The following is a 25920-nucleotide window of genomic DNA, read 5'->3' on the forward strand; positions in this document are numbered from 1 at the left end:
GCTCCTCGGGGTGACCCCTGCGACCCCCCATCCCCGAAGTGCACCCCGAGGGGGGACGTCGCAGACCCCCGGCACTACCGGCACCGCAGCCGATGAAGCTCGCTGGCCAAACTCGCCGGCTCCCCCAGGAACCAACCTGGCAGCTTGGCTTTCCTCCCCCCTGCCACGTCAGGCACGTTTTCTTTGCTAATTAATTTGAGGCGCCTGCGGCGCGGCCCTCCCGCCAGCAGAAAGCCCCCCGCCGCGGCATGACCAGGGCCGGGGACACCCCGCAGCTCCAGGGCCAGCACTCCGGGACCCCGAGGAGCAGCTCGGCATCCATCCCTGCGGCTCGGCCCCGGGGTGGCCGGAGGGGTCGGCGCAGCCCCGGGTGGGATGGGGATGGTGGTCGCAGCCCCCCCCCCCCGGCCACCCCAAAGCAGCATCTCGGGGCTCCCCGACACCGCTTGCGCCCGCCCGAGTCTCAAGGAGCTGTGAGCAGGGCCGAGGCCGGCTCCAACTCATCACACGGGACGGCCCAAGCACGCACGCCTGCATCCCCGGCGTGGCCGAGCGCCGACGGGGCAGGCGGGGATGGCAGCGAACCGCCGGCGGTGGCGGAGGGTGACCCAAAAGGCACCCAGCGTTCCCAAGAGGGAAGGGGGGAGCGGCGATGGGAGGCGGGGGGGTCTGGTCCTCCAGCCTCGCCGGAGCAGCCGAGCGGCGGCGGCCAGCCCCCATCCAGCTCATTACCTGCTTCATAAGCACTCCGATCACACAGGGAAATACGCTAATTAAGGAGCAGGGTTTTTCTCTCTCTCCTTCTCTCTCCTTTCCCGAGTCAGTTGTGCCAACCCTGCCCCTGGCAAGGTAACATTTTAAAATGTAAAATTAATACAAAGGGACGGGATTTACTGGGAAACAATTTTCAAACGCATACAAAACAATAAAAAAAATTTTAAAAAACCCCCGCTTCTCTCTGCCTTTTATTTTAAAAAATTACTTATTTTAACGATCGTTATTAAAGCCCCAGCAAAGGCGATTGTAACAGGAGGGCCCATGCTTATCAGGGGAATAATAATAATAATTATATTTTTTTTTGGGGGGGGAAATCAACTAACTCCAAGGGCCTTCTGCAGACTGACAAATTGCTGAATTAAAGCTGATTAGCTGTGCTAAATGGCACAGACGGAGCCGGGCGCTGGCGGGCGCTGGCAGGGACAGGTCACCCTCTGCTGGGGGGCGGCGGGTGCTGGGGAGCTGCGGGGACCCCCGCCACAGTACCCCCCACCCTGCAGCGGGTCTGAGCTCCCCCTGGCCCCACCGAGCACGGGAGAGACCCCCATGCCCACCGGCACCCCCGCCCGATGCCCCTGGGTGTCCCCGTCCCCCCCACCCCTGAGCCCACCTTCCCGCCCAGCCCGGCGCTTTCAGGGTCGCAAGGCACAAAGTCGGGTTTAAAGCTAAGAACAGGTTTTGGGGTGGGGGGCTCCAGCCTTGGAGGTGCTCGCAGCCCCCCCCAGCCGGCCAACCCCCTGCAGGGCTGGCCGAGGGACGGTGGCACCCGCCACACCGGTCTGCAGGGGCAGTGCCCCGTCCCCATCCCCGTCCCCGTCCCCGTCCCCGTCCCCGCAGACCCCTCGCCGGGGCCGGGAGCGGCAGATGGTGCCCAGGTGGCTCCGAACGGATGAGCCGGGGTCGGGCACGGCGCGAGGCATTAATTAGCCCCGGGGGACGCTGTGCCGGCGTCCAGGACAGGGCTGGACCGGGCATCCCTGCCATCGCACCGCGGCCACAGCCCCCGTGGCACAGACGGACCCCGGTGGGACGGGACGGGCAGGGGACGTCCCCGTCCGCCATCGTGGGACACCCACGCTGCAGCCCGGATCCTCCCGCGTCCCCTCAAGTGCCGGGGGAGCACCGGGGCTGCCCGGACCCCGCGTTTGGCGAGGTGACTTTGCCTCAGCTCTGTCCTGGCTTTTCCTTGCCGGCGAATCTTTATTTATGTCTCCATTTCCCCCTGCTGATTCGCCCCCTCCTAGAAATACTCCGTTTCTGCCTGATCAAGTATTCCCTCCCAGAAGCTCTGCCGAACGCTGTGACACACGCGACCCGGGGGGCCCGAAGCAGCCGCTCGGCGGGAGCGCGGCCGTGCCGCGGCACCGGGCTCTGCTGCCCCGGCACACCGGGCAAAGCCCAGCGCGGGCAGCTCCATGGAGGAGGGAAGGGGCTTCTCTGGAGACGCCCTGGGGATGCCCTCGGGAGGGGATGCGGGAATGGGGGTCCGAGCCGCGGTGCTGGGCACGGGGCACCCCACGGCTGGGCAGAGTGACCGGTGCAGGGACGGTGGCTCGTGGAGCCGCTCTGTCCTTGTCCTGTCCCATCCCAGGCACCATCTGGAGCCGCTACCGACCTCCGCTCGGCACGGGACCGGAGCTGCCACCGCCTCGTCCCGGCTGACTTCGGCTTTACAACCCTCTCCGGCGCCATCGGGCCGATAACTGCACCGACAGCCCGGATCTGGGGGTCAGCAGGACGCGCCCGCAGGACGTGCCCGCGTAACGGGGTGCTCCAGCGCTCACACCGAGCCCCCGTCCCTCCGGCGGCAGCCGCTTGCAGCCAACTCCGGCGGAGCAGCCGGCACTGCAGCGCTGCCGGGACCCAGCACCGGAGCAGCAGGGATGGATCCAGCACACACCACCCCGAAAGCCATCCCCAAGCAGCGGCACCCGCGCAGAGACCCGAGCACCCGCTGCAGGCGCAGGGTGCACCTCGGCACGGAGCAGCCGAGCGCGCGGGGAGAGACGCCGGCGCCGGCGCTCGGACACGCTCAGCTAACCGAATTTGCTCACAGAGGCGCGCGGCGGAGGCTCACGCCGAGCCAGCCCCGTGCGCACGCACGGAGCCGTCTGTTAATTTGTTATCGTTTAAGTCATTCAGTTCGCAAAATGTCAACAGCGTTTTAAAAACCCGCCACCTGGAAAGCGCGCTGTCGCCCCGTGTGATACCCGCAGCAGGGCTGCCAGGCCACGCTAATTAAAATGAGTGGGATTTGAACTGTCTAAACGAGGCACAGCGCTAATTCGTCTGCTTCAAAACAGAAAGAATAAAATACGCCTTTCAGCGCGGCAGGGAAGGGCGAGCGGCCAGGGCCGAGCCGGGCGCCGGTGCCCCTCTCCTGCTCCCCGGTTTCGGCACGCTCCCGGCGCGCAGCGGTGCGCTTGCAGGAGCTGCGGCGGGCGCCCGGGCAGAGCCCTGTGCCCGGCACGCCGAGCTCCAGTCTGGCACGCCTTGCCCCACGCCGGGCGTGCACCGCCCGGGCCGGCCCACGCTTGTAGTCCCCGTGCCCACGGACCTGTGCCCGTGTCTCAGGGTCTCCCCTTCCCCGGTGCCAGCCCGGGGCGAGCGGGACGAGGAACCCTGTCCCCACCTCCACTGAGCCCTCGAGGCCCCGAGGCGTGGGGACGGCGGCTCAGGGCGAGGACAGGGCAAATCCCCGGGTCCCCTGGGAACTGCAGTAAGCGAGAGGAGAGACCCCGCTCTGGCACACCGACAAATGCCAATTCACAACGTTCTCAAGCCGACCGAAAAGCTCAGCTTTGAGCAAAGCCAGCTTTCTGTTACCCCACCTGGAAACGCGCAGCCCCGGCCCCCCTCGGCAGCAGGGACCCCGCGTCCCCTCGGCCGGGGAGCCGGGGCGGGTCCCCCCGCCGCGGTGCCGGGGCTGCGGGAGGCGGCCAGGTGATTCTCCGTCCAGCAGCTCCGGGGTAATTCCCGTCCCCTCGGCACCTCGCGCTCAAACGCTCGGGAAAACAGAAACCGCGGGCGCGCTCCGGAGGAGGTGCTGGCGGCAGGGCTGCACCCCGGGGCTCACCGCGGACGATCGGGGACCAACAGCGGCGTCCCCCACGCCGCGCCTCCGCAAGCTGCGCCCACGCGGCACGGAGCGGTCCCTCGCCACGGGACGGTTTCGGCGGGAGAGGCTGGGGTGCTGCCCCTGCTCCCCGGCCAGCCCCCGCCCCGACGCTGGAGAGCCCAGCGGGGACGGGGCGGTTTCGGTTTTGCCCGCGGGGGTGGGAGCCCGCCCCGTGCGCAGGGCTGGCAGCAGCTTCGGCCGCCTTGTCTTCGTGCCCTGCAATGCACGGAAAAATAAAAGAGGAGGGTGCTGGGCTGCATGGGGCTGGTGGGGTGCCCGGGGGTCACCCCGGTGTTGGGAGCAGGGCAGCCCCCACCCCTCTAGGACAGACGCCGGGTCGATGCCACGGGCAGGGTGATGCGCACCGTGAGACGGGGCTGGTGCCGTGGGACGGGGTTGATGCCATCGCCAGGGATGCTGCCATGGGATGGGGCCGACGCCATGGGTTGGGGCCGATGCCATGGGATTGGGCTGATGCCATGGGATGGGGCTGATGCCATGGGATGGGGCTGATGCCATGGGATGGGGCCGACGCCATGGGTTGGGGCCGATGCCATGGGATGGGGCCGACGCCATGGGTTGGGGCCGATGCCATGGGATGGGGCTGATGCCATCATTGGGATGATGCCGTGGCACGAGGTTGATGCCATCACCGGGGCCGATGCTATGGACCGGGGCCAAGGCCATTGCTGGGGCCGATGCCACGGTTCAGCACGGCCACCAGAGCCCCCGGGGTGGCACGGAGCTCGCCCACCGCCAAAGGGGTTAACGCGGGAGCTCTGTTTTTCCCTGACAGAGACGGATGGAGCAGCCTCCCCGCCTCACCCCAGCGGGATGTTACACTTGACAATTGACTACTCGCGGCTTTCAGCTCTGTCAGCTACCATTAAGGCTGGGATCCCGGCTAATTGGGTGCTTCATTAGGGGCATTCGTTACTGTTAGCGCTGCCTGACAGCCGGGCCTGCTCTGCCGGCAGGGCAGGGGACAAGCAGGCTGCTCGGCGGGCTCGCTCGCCCCGTGGCCCCTCCGCTGCCCCCCACGCACGGGGGCTCCGGCGGTGGCACGGAGGAAACCCCCCGGGGACAACCCACGGCCTTGCCAGCACACCCTCCCGGGACGGCCACGGGTCCCGCCGGACGGCAGCACCGCAGAGCCGGGGCGGCTGTGCCATGCTCCCACCCCCCAGCACCCTGGGGTCCCGGCACTGGGACCCGCCACCCAGCGAGCCCAGCGCTGCTGGCAGCCTCTCCCCCGGCTCCGTCTTGGTTTGCGTTTAATTGATAATGCTCCCGGCGCCGTCACGTGCCTGCCCCTTTGCATGACAAGAGCGGGAATCCATTGGAGTGAAATTGCCTGGAATAAAATATCAGAACTCGCGAAGCGGCTCCGCCGCCCTCCCCCTCCTCCTGCACCGCGGCAGCACCCAAACCCTGCCCGTGCCCCCGTGCCGCGCTGGCCAGGGCAGCACCTCCGTGCTGGGAGCCCGTTGGCTTCCAAAGTTTTCACCTCTCGGACATTCACCGCGGAGGGGAAGAACCCTTCCGAGAGCCCGTCCTGCAAACCTGCGTGCCGGAGGCATCCTCGGCCCGAGACCCCGGCCCCCGCGGGGCAGAGCCAACCGGGAGAGCAAACCCCGCCCGCAGCCAAACCCCCGCGGCTCCCCCAGCCCCGGGTCTGGGTGTCACGAGACCCCGACCCCGGTCCCGGTCCCCCTCGCCGTGGCCGGTGCCTCGGTTTCCCCTCCAGGTAGCAGCGGTTCCCCCCAAAACTCCCGAACAAGGGCAGCAACCCGCTGCAGGAACAAAGCGGATTTGTCTCTCGGTCTCGCTACACCCTGCAAGACCAGCCGGTGTCCCAAGGGTTAAATAATTCAGATTTTTCTTTCCTGAACAGCTTGAAAAGAGATATGATTGTGCTTGCTGAAATACGTGGGGGGGGAGATATTATGGATGGAAAAAAGCTATTTAAGCTGAGGAACAGTGTTGGCACATAAACAAATGGGTATAAACTGGCCATGAATAAATTGAGGCTGGAAATTAGGAGGTTTGTAACCGTCGGAGGAGCGAGGGGCTGGAAGGGGCTCGCGGCGGCGGGGGCAGCGAGGCGAGGAGGGGTTTGGGGCAGGGTGCTGCCGGTGCCGGGGTCCCGGGCGCGGGGGTCCCCCAGCTCCAAGGGCACCCGTCCTCGCGGGGCCAGGCGCTGAGATACTTAAAATCTCCCTTACGCTTTCATCTCCTGAAATCTCCTTCATTCAAATAGTCACAGCGTGATCAGGAGTAATAAGCCTATTACAGAGCAAAATAAAACACAGCAGCCCCCCCCGCCGAAACCAGCCCCCAACCTCGCCCGCCGCCCTCTCGCTGTCTTTTAAACACAACCTGATGAAAATTCACCTGCGGAGCGGCCAATGCCAGCCCCCCGCCGGCCTCCATCGTGGTTCCCCCCCCCCCCCGGGAAATAGGCACAAAGCGGCTCCTCGGCGCCGGGGGCGGCGGGGAATGGCCCCCGCGGGAGGAGGCGTCCGCCCGGCTCCTTTCAGCAGCGTTACGGCTCTTTTCTCCATTAATCCTGTTGCTCGGCTGGTTCCTGGCATGTCCGTAGCCAGCGATGGACTTCACGCCGGGAACGTTTAAGCCGGTTTTCCCATCTGTTTCTCTTTCTCCTTGGACAGCCGGCACCGCCTTGCCGCAGCGCCGAGCGCCGTCCCGCGGGATGCTGAAGGCAGCAGCGGGCACGAGCGGCAAGAGCCGGACGGGGCCGTCGGGGGATTCTGGCCACGTGTTGGTCACAGTGTCCTGGAGCCAGATTCATTTTCCCCGCTCAAGAGCGGTCGCGGTGCTTGGGGCAAAAGAGGCAAAGCCCACCTGCGGGGTCCGGGAGGGGATGGAGCCGGATGCGCCCGGATACCTGGGTCCATCCGGCATCGGTCCGGCGGGGTTGGGCATCCCCTCGCCCCGTCCCACCGCCCCACCAGCGCCAAGGTTTATTTTAACCGTGTCGGTACAATGTTTTGCACGGCCCGAGAGCGAGCGCGGCCACCCCGGCGGTGATACCAGCGCCCGCCGCCTCCCAGACCTCCGCTGGGCTGTGCCGGAGGATGCCAGCATCCCAACCCGGCCAAGCCGCGGCGCCTGCAGGAACGAGATGATGCTCGGGGTTACGGCAGGAGCCGCCCTGTCCTCGGCCGTGTCTCTCCCAGCCCCGCAGAACGGAGGCGGTGATGAGCCCCGGTCCCGGCGGGGCCGTGCAGCGCCGTGCACGCTCCGGCAGCGTCCCCAGCGCCGCGGCGGCGGGGCAGAGCGGGGAAGCGCGTCTCGGGCTGTGGCTCACGGTACGCCTGTAATGTGGTCCTGAGGGACCCGCCGTACACACACCACCTAAATTATTTAATTTCTCCAAACTGCTGCACCTTTATAAATCATTAAAAGCTCCTTTTGATCTGTGTTAATGAGGTTTCCTGAGCGCGGCGGTTGGAAACACACTTCGGCGCCAGATAGCGAATCAGCTAATTAAAAAAATAAAGAAGGAGCAGGCGGGAGCGCGGCAGGGCGGGAGGGGGTGGTTTAGGGATGCCCGTTATGTTTTTCCCCTTTGCTTTTCCCCGGGGACGGGAAAGTCTGCGCTCAGCCCTCGCTGCCCGTCCCCACCTCGCCGCACACCCCGACGGCTGAGCAGCCAGCCCGGCAGAGCGGGAAAGGCGGCGTCAAGCGAAATCCATCGGGAACAAACCGAAAGGCAGGGATAGCGGCGGCGGAATTATATTTACTTTTGAATTTCACGACCGTTTGAGCCCTGTGCCCGCTGGCCGCTGCTCCGCTGGGGCAGCCGGGCTGTGGGTGCCACCCCACGGGCTGCAGCACCCATCACCCGCTGCCCCCCCACCCGGGGACCCTTTTTTTCCCTAAGCGACAAACCACGAGCTCTCCAAAAGCTTTTCAGCCAGCGAGCCCTGCGAGCGTGCCGGTGCCGGTCAAAACCTGGAAATGCCGGTGCTGGCCAAAGCACGGGCAGGGCGGGGGTCGCCGGTCCTCCTGACTGCCGCCGCGGGGTGCGCGGGAGCTCCCCGAACCCCCGGGGTCGGGGCGGCTGTGGGGAGAAGGACACGGGGACCGCTGGGGACCGCGGGTGCCGTCCCGGAGGCCGAGAGCCCGGGGTCGTCCCTTTGCTTCGGTCGCTGGCGGTGAGCCGCCAACCCGGCCGGTGCTCCGGGGAGCAGTCCCCCCTCTTTGGGGAGCAGCGGGACAGGGTGAGCCCCCCAGGGCTGCCAGCGGGAGCCGGCACCGTGCAGAGCCGCGGCCGGCAGGAGCCGACGGGTCGGGTGGCGAGGTACCGGCGGAGCGGGTGTCAGCGTCACTTCGCCAGCCCTGACAGCTTTAATATCAATATTTATCTCAACTACAAAACTCCGAGCCCAGCTACATATTCAGCAGCTCGATTACAGTTATCTGGAATGATGGTGACGGCTCCCACAGACGGGAGGTTAGTTTGGGCTTAATGCCGTTTGACAGCCCCCGCGCTGCCGTGGCCGCCAGCCGCACGGCAGGCGCGGGGACAGGGACGGGGACAGGGACGGGGACAGGGACGGGGACGGGGACGGGGACAGGGACGAGCAGCACCGCCTGCCCCCATCGCCCAAACCGGAGAGACCCAACCGTGCCAAGGGCTGCCAGGCCGGCGGTGGGACGCGCAACCGGCTTAGCATGGGGTGAGCCCCAGGGGCCCGCCGGTAGCCCGCCGAGCCCCCTCGGCACTCGTTCTCCCCGGCAGCGGCCGGCACAGGGCAGCGTGCGTGGGCTGCCCGACCCCGCCTGCCCTGACGTGCCCCTGCGAGCCTCTCCCGACACACACGCTCGCTTCCTTAGTCACCGGGGCCGGCCCGGCGTGCCCCGGCTCGGCCTCGGCACCAGCGTCCCTGAGTCACGCCCAGCCGCACCCCGCGCAGCCGGCGGGGCCGGGGCGCTCCAGCATCAGCACATCGTTCCTGGATTCACCATCAGCGTGGCTTTCACCCAGCATCCAAAGGATGCACAACCTGGTGGGGAAGGACCCTGACAAGCAGGTGTCTCTGCTATTTTTTTCTTCCTTAAATACCTGGCAACTATGGGCTGTGAGCCTCCGCACCGGGCACTGGTTTGCAGCACCGAGCAGCGGTTTCACGGCACAGGCGGTTCCCCGGCAGGCACCGTGCCCGCGGCGCAGGGCCAGCTCTGCTGCGAACCCCAAAACCTCTTCTAAAAACTGCTTTTTCCCCAACTTTCTGGGGGTGCCACGGAGGCCACCGGCTCGTCTGCACCGGCACCGCACGGTGACGGTGAGCCGGAGCACGCGGCGGGAGGACAAGCCGGCACACGCAGCCTCCCAGGCGGACTGGGGAGGGCAGGGCATTGTGGGTAATGTATGCAAATTCCCATGCAGAACCGCCACTCGCCGGCTGGCGAGAGCTCTCCCCAGCCCCGGCACCCCTCGAGCCGGCGCAGGCTGGCACCGGCGATGCCGCTGGTCAAGGACCGGTGCTGGCCCGGCCGTGACCGGGGAGCAGCAGCCCCGCCGGCTCCTTCCTTTACGGCTATTTCCCTTTCCCTCCTTTTAACGTAAATGACAAAGAGACCCACGGTGGCCACCAGACGCGGGAGAGCGGAGGTAACCTCGTCCCGGCTCGGCTGTGCTCCCACAGGAGACGACGGCTCCTGTTACCTGGGGCAACGGCGGGGAAATTATGGCTGGCATCTAAATTGCCATCATTATGCTCCAGAGCCAACACTCCCCATTTACACTTTATTGTCATCTTTTGCTTTAGGGAGATACTGAGATATTACAGGACCGGGTGACAGAGTGGGATGAGATGGGATGCATGACGAGATAGACACAGAGATAAATGGGTACACCCGGAGCTATTATTTCAGCCTGTTTGCAGATCTAGAAAAAGAGCAGCAATCCCCACTCCCCCGGGCTAAGGGTAGGCTTTATAACAGAGAAGAAAACAAAATTTGTTTAAATGCAAGCGCCAGCCTGCCGAACCAGCGGTGCCGGGTGGCAAAGTGCCGGTACCGCGTCCCACGGCCGCTGCCCGGACACGTGGCACGTCGGAGAGGTTTCCCACCAAACCGGTGCCGAAAACGCAGCCGAAGCAGCCCCAGCCTCCCTCCCGCTGCGGCGAGCGGTCCTACGGCAGAGCCTGCGCGGCGCCAGGCGCGTCCTATCGCCGTTCGGCGAGGAAGCACTCGGCCGCTCTCGCCTCTCAAGTACTCTCGAGATGCCACGCTTACCTTACAAGATGTGCCCTCAACCGTACAGATTAATTTGGAGGCAGAAGCACGCCGGCCGGCTCTGGGTGCACCAGGCAAGCGACAGAGCGACCTGGACGGAATAAGTCTTCTCACGGCTTTCGCGCACGAACCGATCCTCGCCGGCACTCGTGGGCAGCCAGCACCGGGCTGGGGCTGGCACCCCGCTGCTGGCACCCTGCCTGCAGGGCCACCCCCAAGGGAACTCAGGGGCACCCCAAAGCAGAAGTGCTCTTGATACCTGAAAGGCCAAGTTTATTCTCCTCCCTGCTTTGTGCAAAGTTGCACAAAGAAAAAGAAAAGCCAAACCTGGGCATCGTTCCTCCCCCCGCGTTGAACGGGGACCAGGGCGTAACAGGGCCAGGGCGGGGAGAGTAAGGGAGAGCTGCTGGAAAAACTTAGAGGGGGAAGAAACTTGGTCTTTCAAGTATTTTCAAGGGAAAAAAAAAAAAAAAAGAAAAAAGCAAAGGAGTTCAAAAAATGAGAAGCTTTTCAGGAAAGAGCCAGGGCTGCTTCACCTCCCCGGCCCCGTGCTGGGCTCCAGGCTGCGTTTCGCCGTGCACAGGAATGGGAACCTGCCGCGGATTCTGCTTTCTGCCTCCCGAGATCCCTTCCTACCCGAACACCCCGTCACAAGGGAAGCCGGAGCTGGTAGCACCACACGCGTTCGGCACCAAATCTGACCAGACGCGGCAGAGCTTTTAACCCAAGCGCTGATTATCTGCGAGCCGGCTGCTCCGCGATGGCCAGGTACAGCACGAACGAGCCGGGTGGACGGATCCTGCACGCTGCTCCGCGATGCAGGCGTGGACCAGACGGGTTCTCCTTGGACTCACGATGTTACTCGCTTGCCCGGAAAAACACACAGGGGTCAGCTGGAAATACCTGGTTTTGGCACACGCGTACTCCATTTTCCGTGTGCCAGAGCCCTGGCCCCCGGCCCCCACCTCCCCGGGGGGACGAAGCCGCTCCCCGGCCAGGCGAAGCCGGTCCTCGCAGCGGCAGCCCCTTTTTGGGGTGCTCTACAGTCACCCCCCGACCAAGGCTCCCAGGAACCACAGCAGCTGCTGGAATTCACGCCGCTCACCCCTCATTAACATGGATGCTCGTTAGCCCAGCACTGAGACTAATCAATACTGCCATTAACAGACTATCCTGAATTAATGCATTTTAACCTGGCAGGCCTTAGGATATTGGTCATTTTTCCACTTAACCTAGCAGCAGGAGTTTTTTCCCTTGCTGGTGCCCGGCGAGCGTGGCAGCGGCTCGGGGAGGGACACAGGGACAGTTTACCCCGAGCAGCCCCGTCCCCCCGAGAGGCTGCCGAAGGGGAGCGGGACCCCCGCCCAGGAGCCCCGGAGGGGCTGGAGGCAACCGCACCGGGAGCCCTTCGGCCCCAGGGCTGCCGCTCAAGGCGAGCGCTTCGCCGCCAGCTTTTGGCTTCGCCACCAGCTTTTGGTCAGCCCGCGGTTGCCGGATGCTCCTGAACCTCAGGGAGCAGCATCGACGCAAGGGAAGAGCAGCCTCTGCCCGTGGCCGTGGGGCTGGGGACCCCCGAGAGGGCTCTGTGGCCTCCACCCCAGCACGGGGACCCCCGAGAGGGCTCTGTGGCCTCTGCCCCGGCATGGGGACCCCCGAGAGGGCTTTGTGGCCTCCACCCCGGCATAGGGACCCCCAAGAGGGCTCTGTGGCCTCTGCCCCGGCATAGGGACCCCCGAGAGGGCTCTGTGGCCTCCGCCCCAGCATGGGGACCCCCGAGAGGGCTCTGTGGCCTCCACCCCAGCACGGGGACCCCCGAGAGGGCTCTGTGGCCTCTGCCCCGGCATGGGGACCCCCGAGAGGGCTCTGTGGCCTCTGCCCCAGCACAGGGACCCCCGAGAGGGCTCTGTGGCCTCTGCCCCAGCACAGGGACCCCCGGGTCCTCGACCCTCCGGCGCGGCCGCATCCCCGCAGCCTGCCAGGCGGGTCCACCGCTGCCGCCCAGGTCCCCGGCCCCCGTGCCCTCCCCAGACCCCGGGGCAGCAGCCGCCGAGCTGTGCTCCCCCAGGCACCCCAGAGCCACCCTCCCCTGCTCCTCTGCCTGCCTCGCAGTGCCTCTGGCTAAACAGAGATCAGAAATGTTAGATCTTTCTTAACATCTCCTGCCAGCACTGTCAGTGGCCCTCTCCAGAGTACCAGGGCCCTCTGTTATGTAAACACAGCACATTCTCTGTCAAAGATTAAAAAAAAAAAGGCTCATTTGCACATAAAAGCAGCCTCTGCACTGGTTACGGGCACTGTGGCATGTAAGGAAGACTGTAGGTTAAACTCAATAATAAAGCAAGGCGGCGCAGAGGTCCCCGCTCCAGCTCCCCCTCCTGCAGCCCAGCCCCGTCTGCTCCCGGCCAGACTCTGCGGCCACCAAGCAGTGCCGGCCGCTAGTCCGTGGGCCAGGGACCGGCGAGACGCGGCGATCCTGACGGGCAAGACGCGGGTGAACGGCCCCGATGCCCCTCGCCGCACCGTGCCCTGCCGCCGCGGGACCCTCGCCCCGCCCTCCCCGCCCCAACGCTCCTCTGTGCCCCCTCGCGCCAGCCGCTCGCCCATGGCACCCCGGGCCCCGCAGCCCAGCGCCGTCTCCATCTTCTCCCCTTGGCATCCCGGCCAGACCGGGGCACGCTGCCCCACAGCCCTTCCTGCGTGCTTTCGGGAGCACCGTGCGTGCCCGCGGGGCTGCGGCCACGAGCGGGGCCGACCATCGCCCTCGCGTCCCGGCACGGCTCGACCAGCGGCACCACCGGGCACTGCCACAGGAGCAACTCCCGGCTAACGAGGTGCAAGAAGCCGCTCGCCTCTTGAATCGCGAATGCAACGCCGTCTCTTGCTGCCAGCCCTCGGCGCAGAGGTGAAGCGGTGCCCGCTCCACTCTTCTCTGGCAGGACGGCGCTGGGGGGGGGTCTCTGGCCGCGGCTGCCCCTTGCCCTCCCCGGGGAGCGCCCGCGCCTGCCCGGCTCCATGGATGGCGGCAGACAGCCGTACGTGCAGCCGCGGTCCGTGCAAATTTAATCAGATCAGAAATTCATTGTCGGAGAGGCGGCGGCTGGAAAATGTAACGGTAATTGTGTTAGTGCCGGCAGTCCTGCAGCCGCGGCTCGCCACGCTGTTCCTGGAGAGCCGCGGGGGCACGGTGGGATCGGCGTGGCGATGCCGGGGCAGGGGGCTCGCTGGGAGCCCAAAGCCAGGGTCCGGGGACCTGGGTCCTGGTGGGGAGCGGGCAGAGAGGACCGGGGGAGGGAGGGAGCAGGGAGAGGGCCAGGGGAGGGCGAGCGGAGCTCTGCAAAAGCAGGCGGCCAGATGGCTCGGGAGAGGGCAGAGCCGTGGCGGCAGAAGGTGTTTACGGTGGCAGCTGACAGCAAAGGTGAGAGGGGCACCGGGCTCCGGCGGGGAGGCGAGGCGAGGAGAGGAGAGGCCGCCCGCGCTCTCCAGATCACAGCCTGCCACGGTCCGGCATGGGTGCACCCGCGCACGCCCAGCCCGGCATGGGTGCACCCGCGCACGCCCAGCCCCACGCACAGCCTGCCCGACATGCACGCGCCCGTGCGCACCTGACCCAGCACGCGTGCACCCGTGCATACGTGTCCCGCACACGCCCAGCCTGACGCGGATGCACCCGTGCGCGCCCTGCCCCGTGCACGCCCGTGCCTGCGTCCCGCTCACGTCCCCCGGAGCCGTGCAGGAGCTCCCGCGGCCGTCGGGCCCCGCACGTCACTCCCAGCCGGACACCAGACACGTGTCAGCCCATGCACGAGACCACGCGTGCTCATACGTGCTCCGACTGCTCACGCTGAGCGCCCTAATTAACACGTCTGGCAGAGCGGACGGGTGCTGATAACGGGCACGGGACGGGAGCCGCTGGGGGTTATCTGCCGGCGGCAGCCAGGCCCCCCACCGCCCTCGCCGGCTCCGCGCCGCAGCCCGCCGGGACAGCCAGATCAAGGCGCCCGTTTGGGGGTCTCCCGCAGGGGGACGGGGTAAACGGGGGCTGACCTCGTTAGCACCGCCGAGCCCCCACACTCATTAAGGCCGGCCCTGGCACGCTGCAGGCAGAGCCCCAGGCTGCAGAGTCCCCAGCCCCGCGGCCGTTGGCACTCGGCCTCACGGCACGGGCAGCGGCTCCGTGCCAGCCTCCCGTCCCATCTGCCGTCACCTTCCCGCCATCCTGCAGCACCGTCGCGGGGCCGAGGGACAGCCCTTCCTCGGGGCACCCACCCTGCCAGCCCCACCGCCGCCGGGCCGTGGGTCCCCGCTGGGTGACAGCCCCCACCACCGCCCTCACCTGCAAACCCCGTTAGCTCGCACTCAGCGCGCACCCCAGCCCGGCCGCGGTGTCGGCGCTCGTGCCGAGCGGCTCACGGACCAGCGGCCGGGGCACAGCCGGGTGCCGTGGGGGCGTGGGGATGGGTGGCGGCAGCGCTCCGAGCCGCCCGGCTGCCAAGGGCACCGGGGACATCAGCGTCACCCTCGGGACTCTGAGCCGAACCAGCCGCTGCCCTGGTGCTCCCCAGAGCCGTTTGCAGCAGTGGGAGCTGCCGTCGGTCTCATTCCAGAGCCACAACCGGGACTTGGCACAGACCTGCCGTGACACCGGTGCAGCAGCCACTGCCTCCGTGCCTCAGTTTCCCTGTCCCAGGGCTGGACCGTCCTGCGCGGCACGGGTCCAGCAGCGCGAGCAGGGAACCAGGAGAGGCTTCCCCACCCCACTTTGTTTAAGCCACGCCAACGAATACGGATGAACACGTATTATTTCATTATTTCAGTCGTCGGCCACTTTACTTTCCGGCAGCGTCTCGGTCCCAGGCGGTGGCGGGGGCCGGGGGGGCAGCGGGGCTCACGGGTGACTCTTTAACCTTGCAACACTTTAATTCGCAGGAAATTTCACGCGAGCGGCAGGAGCGATTTCTGAGCGCGTTTGCCGGCAAGCGCGGCCGCGGTAATTTGATCGGCGGGAGCTGGGGAGAGCGCCGGGCCCGCAATCACTGCAAAAACGCCGACAAGGTGGAAATCGGCCACCCGACGTGCCGCCGGCAGCCCAGCGGGACACGCCGGCGGGGCCAGGCGGGCGCTCAGAGGTGGACAGAGGGACGCGGCTCAGAAGGACGGACGCAGCGGGCGCAACCGCGGCACGGGGCAGGGACCCGCCTGCTCGCCCCCCAGCCCCTTTCCCGGCCCCTGCGCCCAGCATTGCAGCCCCTGCCTGCCCTGTGCCACCCCGGCGTCCCCGGGGGACGCCAGGCGGGAGCCAGACCCGCGGTGACCCCCAATCAAAAGGACAACGCGCGACTTTTCCCCCCAGCCCTGACGGTGACGGTGACGGGCTGCGGAGCCAGCGGAGCCGTAATTTATCACGCCAGCCCCTGACAGCTCCCTTTGACGGGGTCCCCGGGGGGGCCGAGTGATGCCTTTTGTCTGCCCAACAATTAATTATTTCCTGGCTAATGATGAACTCCGACTTGCAAAGCAGGTAGCGGCTGTGTGCAGGAATGAGAGTCGTTCCCTTCGCTCCCCTCCCTCCCCCCGCCGTGCCCCCTCCCCACGGCGGGACCCCCACCACCTCCCCCACGGCGGGCCGGGGCAGGAGGAGGTTGGCGAACCCGGGGCGAAGGCTGGGCTTTGGAACCCCCCCTGCATCCCGCCATCCTTCCCACCGGCACCACGTCCCCCAAAAAGGGCACCCCGAAACCAGATGGCCCCGTAAGCGGAAGGACGGTGCCGGTTCAGAGGCGCACACAGAGCGTGCTGGGGAGAGGGCGCCGGCGTAGCCGGGACGGCAGGACGGAGCCTGCTTTGGCAGCGCCGGCGGGTGGGTGCCGCGCTGCGGCAGCAGATGTTGGCTGCGCCGGCGGAGAGCACTTTAAGTGCCAGCCGCTGTGACCGCAGCCCCAGAGCGCTCTGCGCCGAGGAGCTGATAACTGGATGATGGGTCTGCGTTAACGGAGAAAATCCATTTAGGTTCACTCGATACTCTCCCACAGGCTTTCATTACACCTCGGGGGGCCGCGGAGCACGGGGCCCCGACACGGCCAAGCTGCAAGCCCAGATCACATCTCTGCCGTTTATCTGCCTCTCGGCAGAGGCTCTGCCAGGATGCGGGGAGGGACGCACGGACGGGGAGGGACGCACGGACGGGGAGGGACACGTGTGCGGGGAGAGACGCGTGCTCGAAGGCTTCAGCCTCTTCAGCGGCGAGAGCAACGCCGGCATCCTGCTGCCCGCGGTCCTGCGAGGGACGGGCAGCAGCGGGCAGGGCGAGCTCCAGGGGCGCGATGGGGACCCCACCCTGGAGCAGCTCCCACGGAGCCCAGCCTGGCTCGGCACCGCCGCACGGGCGGCACGGGCGGCGCGGCAGAGGCAGGCAGGCGCAGGCAGGCGCGGGGACCCCCGGAGCTGCCGACGACGGGGAGGCGTGCTCGGGCCGGCCCCCTGCAACGGAAAAAATGACGGAGCCGTAAAAAGAAGTAAAATAATTATCGGGAGCTCCCAGCTCGGCCTCCCTGCCCGGTGCTTTCTGTTTAAGGCTAGTTAATAGCCAGTGTTCTCTGGTTAGGCCTGAATGACATTTCCAGAGTTATAAGAACTGAGCTATTACTTGCCGTATTGATGCATTCCCCCTGCCAGCAGCCTGCTCATCCCGCGCCGCGCCGCCCGGCCGCCGAAAGCTCCTTTAGTCAATAGCACTTCTATTTTTCATTACTCCCTGGAAATGTGGCTCTTGGAAGCTCATCCGTCATTCAATTACGCCCTGGTTCAGTCCTATCATACACGTGTCATAAAGTTCCTCAGATCTGAACTGCTGTTAATTTTCTGCGCCATCCCAAGGGGATGCCCGGGACGTGCCTGGAAAGCAACCAGGCAGCCGAGGGCATGCCGGGTACGGGCGCACCGGGGAGCCGGGGCTGCGGTGGTGCCGCCGGGCGCCCGGGCGCGGGGGGCTCTTTGCCGGCCGGCTCGCCGAGGAGCCGGGACGCCGCCCCCTCCCCGCGCAGCAGCCGCGGGACCGGCGGCGCACGACCTTGGCAGCGCAGGCAATTTATTCCTCCGGCTGGTTTATTCTTTTATCAGGTGTTGGTTTAACAGGGCGAGCTCCCCCCCTTCCCCTTTAATCCTATCGGCATCTGTGTTCAGCACGTCCGTACACAGAATAATCACCTGCCTGGCAGATCTGTCACTTCACCAGATGTAATCGGGGAACTTTTTCTTTTTTTTTTTTAAACCCTCCTTATTTTCTGTTTCTTAGAAGCTGCAGCTCGCAGGCAGAGGCGGCTGGGCAGGCAGTACCCGCTCCAGGTCCTAACCCAGGGGTCGGCTTTGTTCGGCTTCGCTCTCCGGCTGCGTTTTGGTGGAAGGAAGCGGGGAGGATGCGGGGCAGCGGCGCAAAGGGCGGACGTCAAACGCCACGCCACGCCGCTCCCTCCATCCGCTGCTGCCCACGAGCGCTCCTGGCCGGGCACAAACCTGTGAGCCGGGGGAAAAAACGGGCACGGGATGAGGCCGGGGCAGGGGTGGAGGGTGCTGGGCCTGGGGGATGCCGGGGGCAGAGGGTCTCGGTCCAGACAGCCCCCGGGTCCCCTCTGGTCCCCAGGTCGCTGCTTGGTGAGCAGCGGGAAGGGACGGGTGCTGTGCTGTGCCAGCACCGCCCGCGGGGACCGGCCACCGGGACCCCGTGGGCTCCGGGATGAGACGGCGCAGGGCAGCAGGAGGCACGCGCGCCGGCGCAGGGACGCTCGCCGTCTCCGGGAGGTTGCAGAGGTTGCTCAAACACGGAGGAACCGCAGGCAGCCCTGCCCGACGTGTGTCCCTGCATAGATGACGAGACCCGCGGGTCCTTCGCAGGCTTAAAAATTCAAGCCGTGAGCGGCCCGATCATCCCGCTCCCCTCCACAAACCCCCAGGGCTTCTCTCCTCCTGCTTCCCCACGCTCCCGCGCCCGGGGGCCTCCGCAGCCGCCTCCCAGCCGGGGCTCCCCGTGCTCTCTCGTCCCCGGGGCCGAGCTGGGGGTCCCATCCAGCCCCCGCATCGCCGCCTGGGTGGCCTCGGCCACGCCGCGCTGCCTCGCGTGCCTCCCAGCAGAAGGACAATGACTTCGCCAACGTCCCGCTCCTCCGCACGCCGGTCCCCGCGGGGCCTCCCACGGGCTCTTTTCCCTAAGCCGGGACGGACGCACGCCCGAGCGTTCGCTAACGCCGCGCGTCACTTGTCAGCTCCCGGGACGGCCGCGTGGTGCCTCCGGCCACGCTCCTCCCCGTCCGCTTCCCGCTCCTCCGGACAGCACCGGCCCCGCCAACGGCCTCCAAAGCGCTTTTTAAACAAACAGTCCCCATCAGGAGGATGCTGCTGCCGCGCGGCCGGGGCCAACCCCGGTCACGGGGCTGCCGCAAGGCTCTCGGAGCCCCCGGGACCATCGCCGGCCCCTCGGTCCTGCTGGAAAGAGCCTCTATGCCGGCTGCTGATCTGGGAAACTGAGGGGCCGAGGGGTCTGTGCACGCTCGGGGTGAGATGCGCGGGCTCGGCAGCTCCCGAAGCGTCGGGTGCCGGCAAGCTGCCGGGATGTGCCCGCTCCCGCAGGAAGGGGGTAACCCGGGGGACCCTCCCCGGCGGCTCCAGCTCCGCTCGGCAGCTCAGGGCAGTGGCGGCGCTGGCTGGGCACCTCCTCCCAGCCCTCCCAGCCCAGCATTTCTCCCGCTCCCCTTCCAGCTCACCACCCAGACTCACGCTCCGCTCTGGGGCACGGCTAATGACCGGCCTAATTGATCTCTGACGAGGCTCTGCTCCTCGCTGGGAGATCGATGCCGGAACCCGCTCAAGGCTCTGCGAAAAGCCATTTCTCCCTGCCTGCCTGCCCGGCCGGGCAGCACCGCCCCTCGCCCGCAGGGAAGCGCCCATCGATCGGGGCAAGGATCGATCGGATGGCGAAGAGGATGGAGGGGAGGGTGGCCACCCCCACGGAGGGGACCGGGGGGAGCAGAGCCCCGGGCAGCCTTTGCTCCCCGAAGCACCGCAGGCGAAGTCAGCGACCGTGCCTGGGGCTGGGGCTGGGGCTGGGGCTGGGGCTGGGGCGACCCTCCCGGCCGCACCGACGGGGTCTCCCGGCTTCCCGAGCCTCCTCCCAGCCGCAGGCAGCTCCAGGCTCCTCCTGCACAAGGACGTGCTTGTGCCGCTGCTGATGGCAACTGGCACGGCCAGCGCCGGCTGCGCGAGCCCGCGGCACACACGGGTAGTAACGGCCGCGACCACCCGTCCTGCAACACACCGCGCTGCGCTGGGTTTGCCCACCGCGGCTCTGTTGTCCCCCGCCACCCAAAAAAAAAACCCCCCAAGTGCAACCCCTGGGCGCTGCTGGAGCAAAACGATGCTCACATCACAACCCGTCCGGAGGTGCCGCAGGCGCGGCTGCGAAGGAGGCACAGGCTGCCACGTCCCGACCCGGCACACACCGGGAGCCGGATGGACGGGAGGGCAGAGGCCGGTCCGGCACAGCTCTGCCCATGCCGGAGGCCGTGCCTCGCCGCAGCCTGGCACCTCCACCCCGCGGGGCTCGACTCACGCCTCCGGCTCCTCTCCGGCACAGCCCGGCTCTGCCGGTGAGCACCACGGGCTGTGCACGGGCAGCGCGGCTCCCCGGGGAGCAGAAGCGATCGATACACGGTGACCGGCGATGCGGCAGGTTTTACCGACTCACCGGCATGGTGGTGTCTGAGCCGCGCTCACCGGGCGAGGGGCTGCCCCCAGCACCCTGGCACCGGGAGCTGCCCCTGCACCCAGCTCGGTGGCACCCTGACGGGTCGCGGGTGGGGGCACGGGGAAGCCCCTCGTCCCCATCCAAGGAGCCGGGTGACCGCGGGGCGCGGGCAGCAGCGAGGGGGGTCCTCCCCGGCACCTCCGCCACCGTGCGAGGCTGGAGGGGAGCAGGGGACCCCCAGGCAGGGGAGGGGGCAAGCACCCGTGGCAGAGGGGCCAGCGCTTGCCTTCACAAGCCCGGGAGAGGTCACAGGGCCAACAGAACCACACTTACTGCTTCGCCTGGCTCGTCCCCCCCCTTACTCCTTCCCCTCGTGTTCCCCTGGCCGAATTTGACCTAATTTGGCGAGATCAGCCGGGGTCTCCACTTCTCAGGGCACGACGGCCCCCCCGCCCCTCCCCGCTCCTTTCACCGGGCTTTAAGCCTTTTCGCTTTGTCCATTCACTCCAAGACTAATGAGATTAAAGCCTTGCCAGGGTGCTCCCCCCTCCCTCCCTCGCCCCGCTTCACCCCCTCATCCCTGGCGGGTTTTGGCAGCCGACTTCGAGGTCCGGGCACCGCCGTGCCAGGGGCCGGCAGCGGCACCGGTGCCCCCGAGGAAGAGGACGGGGTGGGGGGGCTGCGGGGGGAGAAGCAGCGACCGGGGGCAGCAGGACGGGGACGCAGGCAGCGGGGCGGCGGCGGCAGCAGCTCTCCCCGCCGAAGCCATCGTGCTCTTTGGGGAATCCCTCCCGCTTCTCAGCCATGCCTCACATTTCAAGTCAGGCTAAAGGAGCATCTAAGAACCGACTAAATTTAGTAAAACGGGTGGTTTTTTACTTTTAACCCTCTTTTTGCCCAGCAGCCGCGTGTGCCGGCGTTGCCCCGCGCCAGCTGCCCTTCACCCAGGTCCGGGGAGCGCGATGGGCGCTCGCCTGCAGGCAGCGACGGACGAAGCCGGGACCCCGGCGCTGGCCCCAGAGTCCCCCGGACACAGACGGGACCTGGACCCACCAGGGCCACCCAGCAGCACCCGCACCCTGTCCCCGGCTCCCTGCTCCACCAGCGGCACCCCACAGCCCAGCCTCGCTCCTCGGCAGCTTGGGAAAGGGAGTAATTCCCCACTAGAAACTTTCTGGCCCCATCCCACTCGCCTCCCCACGTGCTCCAGCCCGCCCCCCCCGCCCCAAAATCACCAAATGTCCCCCACTAAACCTTAAAAACTGATTCCAATTCGCTTTGGCCCAGCTCTGCACACAAATGCATTCGACACGGGCACTCTCCCCCGGCCAGGATTGTATGCAAAGGCAGTTAGGGGTCAATGAATAATTCATACTCCGCTGTCTTTCAGAATTATACTGTGGAAAACTAAATCTGAGACTATATAAAAAAAAAAAAAAAGAGAGAGAAAAAAAAAGAGGCTGGGGGGCGCGGGGAGGCAGCGCTCGCCCCTTCGCCCCCTTGGCCAAACCCGGGCGCGGGGATGAAAGCGTCGGCATCTCCTCTTCCATTGAGCAACTCGACATTCAGGTCTGTGCGGAAACCACCTAAAATCCTTCCTGTGCTTTGTTCCGCTGCCTTTTCACCCGCGTCTTACGGAGGTGGGGAGAGGGTGGCGGGGAGGGGGGCAGAGAGGTCTTGGGGGGGCCCTTTGAAGAAACCCACTCATCCGTGTGGCTGGTTGAGTTCAAGGGGCGGCGTGCTGGGGCGAGCGGGGGGGCCGCCCTGGCCGCGGGGCTGACGGGGGGCGGGGGGGGTGCCACTGCCCCAGCTCAGCCGGGACCCCCCCGGCACCCCCCGGCATCGCCCTGCCGGGGCCACCTCTGCCTCCCGCCGACGGACCCTGCAAGCCCAGGGAGAAGGAGGGAGGCTCTGCCCCATCCCGGAGGGGTCCCGCGGAGCCGGGCTGGGTTTTGGGGTGCTCACGCCACCCCCCACGCCCAGCGCGCCCAGCCCAGCGCCCGGCGTGGGACCGGCCGTGCCCATCGGCCGCATCCCCCCCCCCCCCCCCCGGCTGGCGGGGGCCACGTGCTCGCCGTGCGATGCGCTAACGGGGAGGAAAGGAAGCGGGAGTCACTTTAATTTGGCTATTTAAAAATAAAGAAATAACACAGGCTTTGAAAGCCCGGAGGGGTCCCAGCGGAGAGACCTCCATCTCCCCCTTCAAAGGCCGCCTCTGCTTTCTTCCCCCCGTTAGCAGCACACAAAGGTGCACGAGCACTTTCGTCTCTGTGGAAAGACCTTTTTAATTGGTTCCAGGCAGAAGGTTAAAATCTCTCCCCTTCCCTGCGCGCTTTTCTAAGAGGCGAAAGGGGAAGGGGAAAAAAAAAAAAAAAAAGAGGCAGAGGGGAGGAGGCAGGGAGGAGGGTTTGCATCCAGGCGGGGCAGCTCTGCCCGGCGTGGGGTGGCCGAGCCGGGGGGCACCTGGGGCCAACGTCCCCCCCCCCGGGGTCCAGGGCGGCCGAGGGTGACGGGGGCCCGAGGGGGCCGTGCCGGGCTCCGGAGCAGGAGATGCTCACGGGGAAAAGGCAGACGCTCGCTGCGAGGACGCTCAACGCGAGGACGCTCGGCGCTCCGGCGGGAACGGAGGTTTTGAGGGTTTCTGCGGGGATTCCCAAAAGGAGCGGATGGAGCCGTGCTGCCCGGGGCCTCCCTGCAGGGAGGGGGCTGGGGGGAGCGGGAGGGCGCACGGGGGGCCGCTCCGACCTCCGCGGGTCTCCCCGGGCCGCAGAGCGCCCTCGGCACGTCCCCAGCCGCCCCCGGCCCCGGCGAGGAGCACGGCGGCCCCGCGACGCCGGCCCCAAGCGCGGCGCGCGGCACCCCAGCCCCTCGCCGGCCTCCCGCCCCCACCCCGCCGGAGCCGCCGTTCTCCCGGCACTTGGGTTTCCTTTCACGGAAGGGGGAGCTGAGAAAAACGCATCAATTATTGAGCTGGGGCGCCGCGAGCCCGACGCGTCCCCCTTGCTAATGCCGCTCAGGTAGCGCGCGCGGAGCCGCAGTCAGACACCTCCTAACACGATTAGCTGCAGGGCTCTTCCAGCGCGCTTCAAGGTCAATTTTTCTGAGGCTGACAAAAGGCACGGGCGGGCAGCGGCTCCCCTCGCCACGGCCCGGGACGGGGCGGCGGGACGCTGGGGACGGGCGCCGGCAGCCCCGAGCGATGCCGGCCGGCCAAGGGGACCTCCAGGGCGGGACGGCGGGGCTCCCGCCGGGATGGGGACGCGGCGGGGGGCTCCCAGCCACGGGACGGGGACCCGGCAAGTCCCTCCGCGGCGCAGCGGCTCCCATCGCGCTGGCCAGGAGCGGGTCCGGCCCGGCCGGCTGCACGTGGAGCAGCAATTGGATCCAGATGTTTCCCCCAGCAGCCGGAAACCGCTTCCCCCCATCCGGAAAGTGCTCAGGAGCCCCTTCCACCGCCCCACGCCGGCTTTGGTGGGGATGGGCAGCGTAGGCGAGCCCCGTCGGCACGGCCGCGTGCCGCTGGTGCGGCGGCAGGGATTTACCCCGGCACGGCGAGGCCGGGCAGAGGGACGGGGCAGCTCTGCAGGGCGCAGGCGCGGCAGCGCCACGGCACTCCTGCGCTCGAGGTTCTGGGACTCGCAGCGACGGGACCCCCGCTCAGGCTGCGCGACCAGCCCCCTCCAGCCGGGCTGGCACACGGGTGCCGGGCCAGCCGCCACGCTTCACCCCCTGCTCATCCGCACGCGCCTCCCTTCCAAAACCAGCCCGGTCTTGCGCGCGGCAAAGGAGGGAGCTGCCGCGGCAGGCGAGGACGGCACCGTCCCCTCCGACACCGCCTGCTCCCTTGCAGCAAAAGGAAAATGGGAGGCGAGGGCTCAGCGAAGGGGCAGGAGCCTGCGACGGCTGGCACGGCGCGGGGGCCGGGATGAAGCCGCCGCGGAGCTGCTCTGCTCGGGGAGAGCCACCTCCCTGCCCCAGGGCCGGCTCCTCTGCAGACGCGGCATCGCCCCGCAGGCGGGAGGTCTCCTCCGGCCCACCAGCACGAGCGTCCTCCGCCCCGCGGCAGAAGCAGGGCTGGGTGCCCACCAGGCCGGGTGCCCACCAGGCCGGGTGCCCATCGTGCCAGGCAGACGGTAGCAAAGCTGAAAAAAACCCCAAACCTCAGTCTGGGAGGACCCAGCTCCGATCCCCAACCCGCTCGCGCCCGGACAAGGGCTGGCAGGCGGCTCCAGGCAATGCTGGATGCAGGTCGCTGCCAAAGCCCTTCCCGATAGCTCTCCCGAAGGACACCGCGACCCACTGGTCCCCGTCTCCCCGACGAGGCACATCCTGCTTCGGGGAGGATGCCCAGGGCAGCGTGTCCCCGCACGGGACAGGGACGCGGCTTTCTGGCCCCTCCGACCTCAGAGCGGAGCGAGGAAACCACAAGAAAAACCTCAGAAACCCGCCTGAAGAGCCAGAACCCGAATTCGCTCACTCTCACGTTATTTAAAGCCCATCACAGCTTCCAAGTCCTACAATGATGTGGGAATCTCAATTACCATTAAAAGAATGCGCTTCTGCTCTTTGCATTATGGAGAAAAGCCTGAAAACCAACCCCTGGGGATTAAACAACTCTAGAAAGAAGAAAAATAAAAAATTCATGTAATTTATACTATTTAAAACCTGGCAGTCGGCAAACCAGTCTTCGACTGGAGGAAACTGGGGCCGTTCACACCTTGCAGAAGGCAGGGAGATTATCAGGGCTGGAGACCACGACGCCAGCCCCATGGCCACGCAGAGCCCAGTGCCACCCCCTCCGCACCCCGCGCCGGTCTGACGGCAGGATCTGGCTTTAAATGGGTTTTTAACCACCTCTGAGCTTGTGGGATGCAGCACGCTGCAGAAGGACAGCGTGTTATTTTTATCGTTGCATTAGTTCCAGTTTAATTGCCGGGATGCTATTAACTGCACGAGCAGGGTCCGAGCAGCGGGAACGCTGCTGTCAGTCTGTCCTGCCTCAAACCCCCCGGACCCCCTCGGCGGAGCGGGGTTTGAGACCCAGCACGCTCGCTGCACGCCGACACGTGCCTCTCCTCCGCACGGCCACAGCTCCGCACTGAGTTTGGTGACGACCAGGGACAGGAGCCATCGACCAGCGCCGGGGCCTCCCGGCTCGTCCTCTCCCGCCTCCTCCAGCCCGGACGCTCCTTCTCCTCCGGCTCCATTCAGCAGCACCGGGAGCAGGATGGTGGCATCCCCCGAGTCCTCCCTCCTCCTCCTCCTCCTCGCTCCACTGCAGGTCCCAGTCCCCTCCAGTGCTCTGCAACTGGGGATGCTCCCGCCATCACCGATTCTCCAGCCCCGGGGCTCCATCGCACCCCATCAACCCGTCCCGCCCGGGACCACGCCGTCCTCCCGCAGCCCCCCTCCCACCAGCCCCCCTTGGAAATGGCACGTCTCCAACACGGCGAAAAGACCCCGTTTCGTGCCAGCGCTCGCGGCCGGGCTCCCTCGGGTCATCAGGAGCCGGGAAACACGCTCGGCTCTCGCCGCGGCTGCTCCCGGGCAGGAAACCTCCCACCAGCGATAGCCCAGAGATGCTCGATACCCTCCCCGCGCTGGAGCCGAGCTAATCCCAGGTTTCACACCCGACGCCTCAAAGGGTCCCCGGGGACGGCCTTGCCGTCGCAGGGACCCCTCTGCCACCCCCGTCCCCAGCGGCTCTGTCCCCACGGCTCCCAGCGGCGGAGCAGGAGGGAGGCAGGAGCGCACGGCAGAGCAGCGCCGCTGCTGAGAAATCATCTCGGAGGAAACAAAACCTGCCAGTCAGCGATCTGACTAATGGCATACGGGAATTAAGATAGCAGAAAATGCCCTCCCGCGCCTGCCAGCGGCTTCCCAGCCAGGTGTGTTCGCAACAACGTGTTTTCACGGGGAAAGCCGGGTTCGTGCCTGCGCAGCGCTGACGACGCGTGCTCAGCGCTTCGGTTCGCACCTCTCCCAGCACAGCATCCCCGACCCTCCTGGGACCGAGCCACCCTCC

The 25920-nt window shown here is 66.8% G+C and overlaps 1 protein-coding gene across 1 annotated transcript in view; it reads right to left on the reverse strand.

The window, feature by feature from the left end:
• The window catches only part of EFNA2 (ephrin A2), a 48988-nt gene that overhangs the window by 5530 nt on the left and 17538 nt on the right, over positions 1-25920 (reverse strand). The gene's annotated exons all lie outside the window — the stretch shown is intronic.

The sequence above is a fragment of the Mycteria americana genome, chromosome 24, assembly GCF_035582795.1.
Source record: "Mycteria americana isolate JAX WOST 10 ecotype Jacksonville Zoo and Gardens chromosome 24, USCA_MyAme_1.0, whole genome shotgun sequence".
NCBI lineage: Eukaryota > Metazoa > Chordata > Aves > Ciconiiformes > Ciconiidae > Mycteria > Mycteria americana.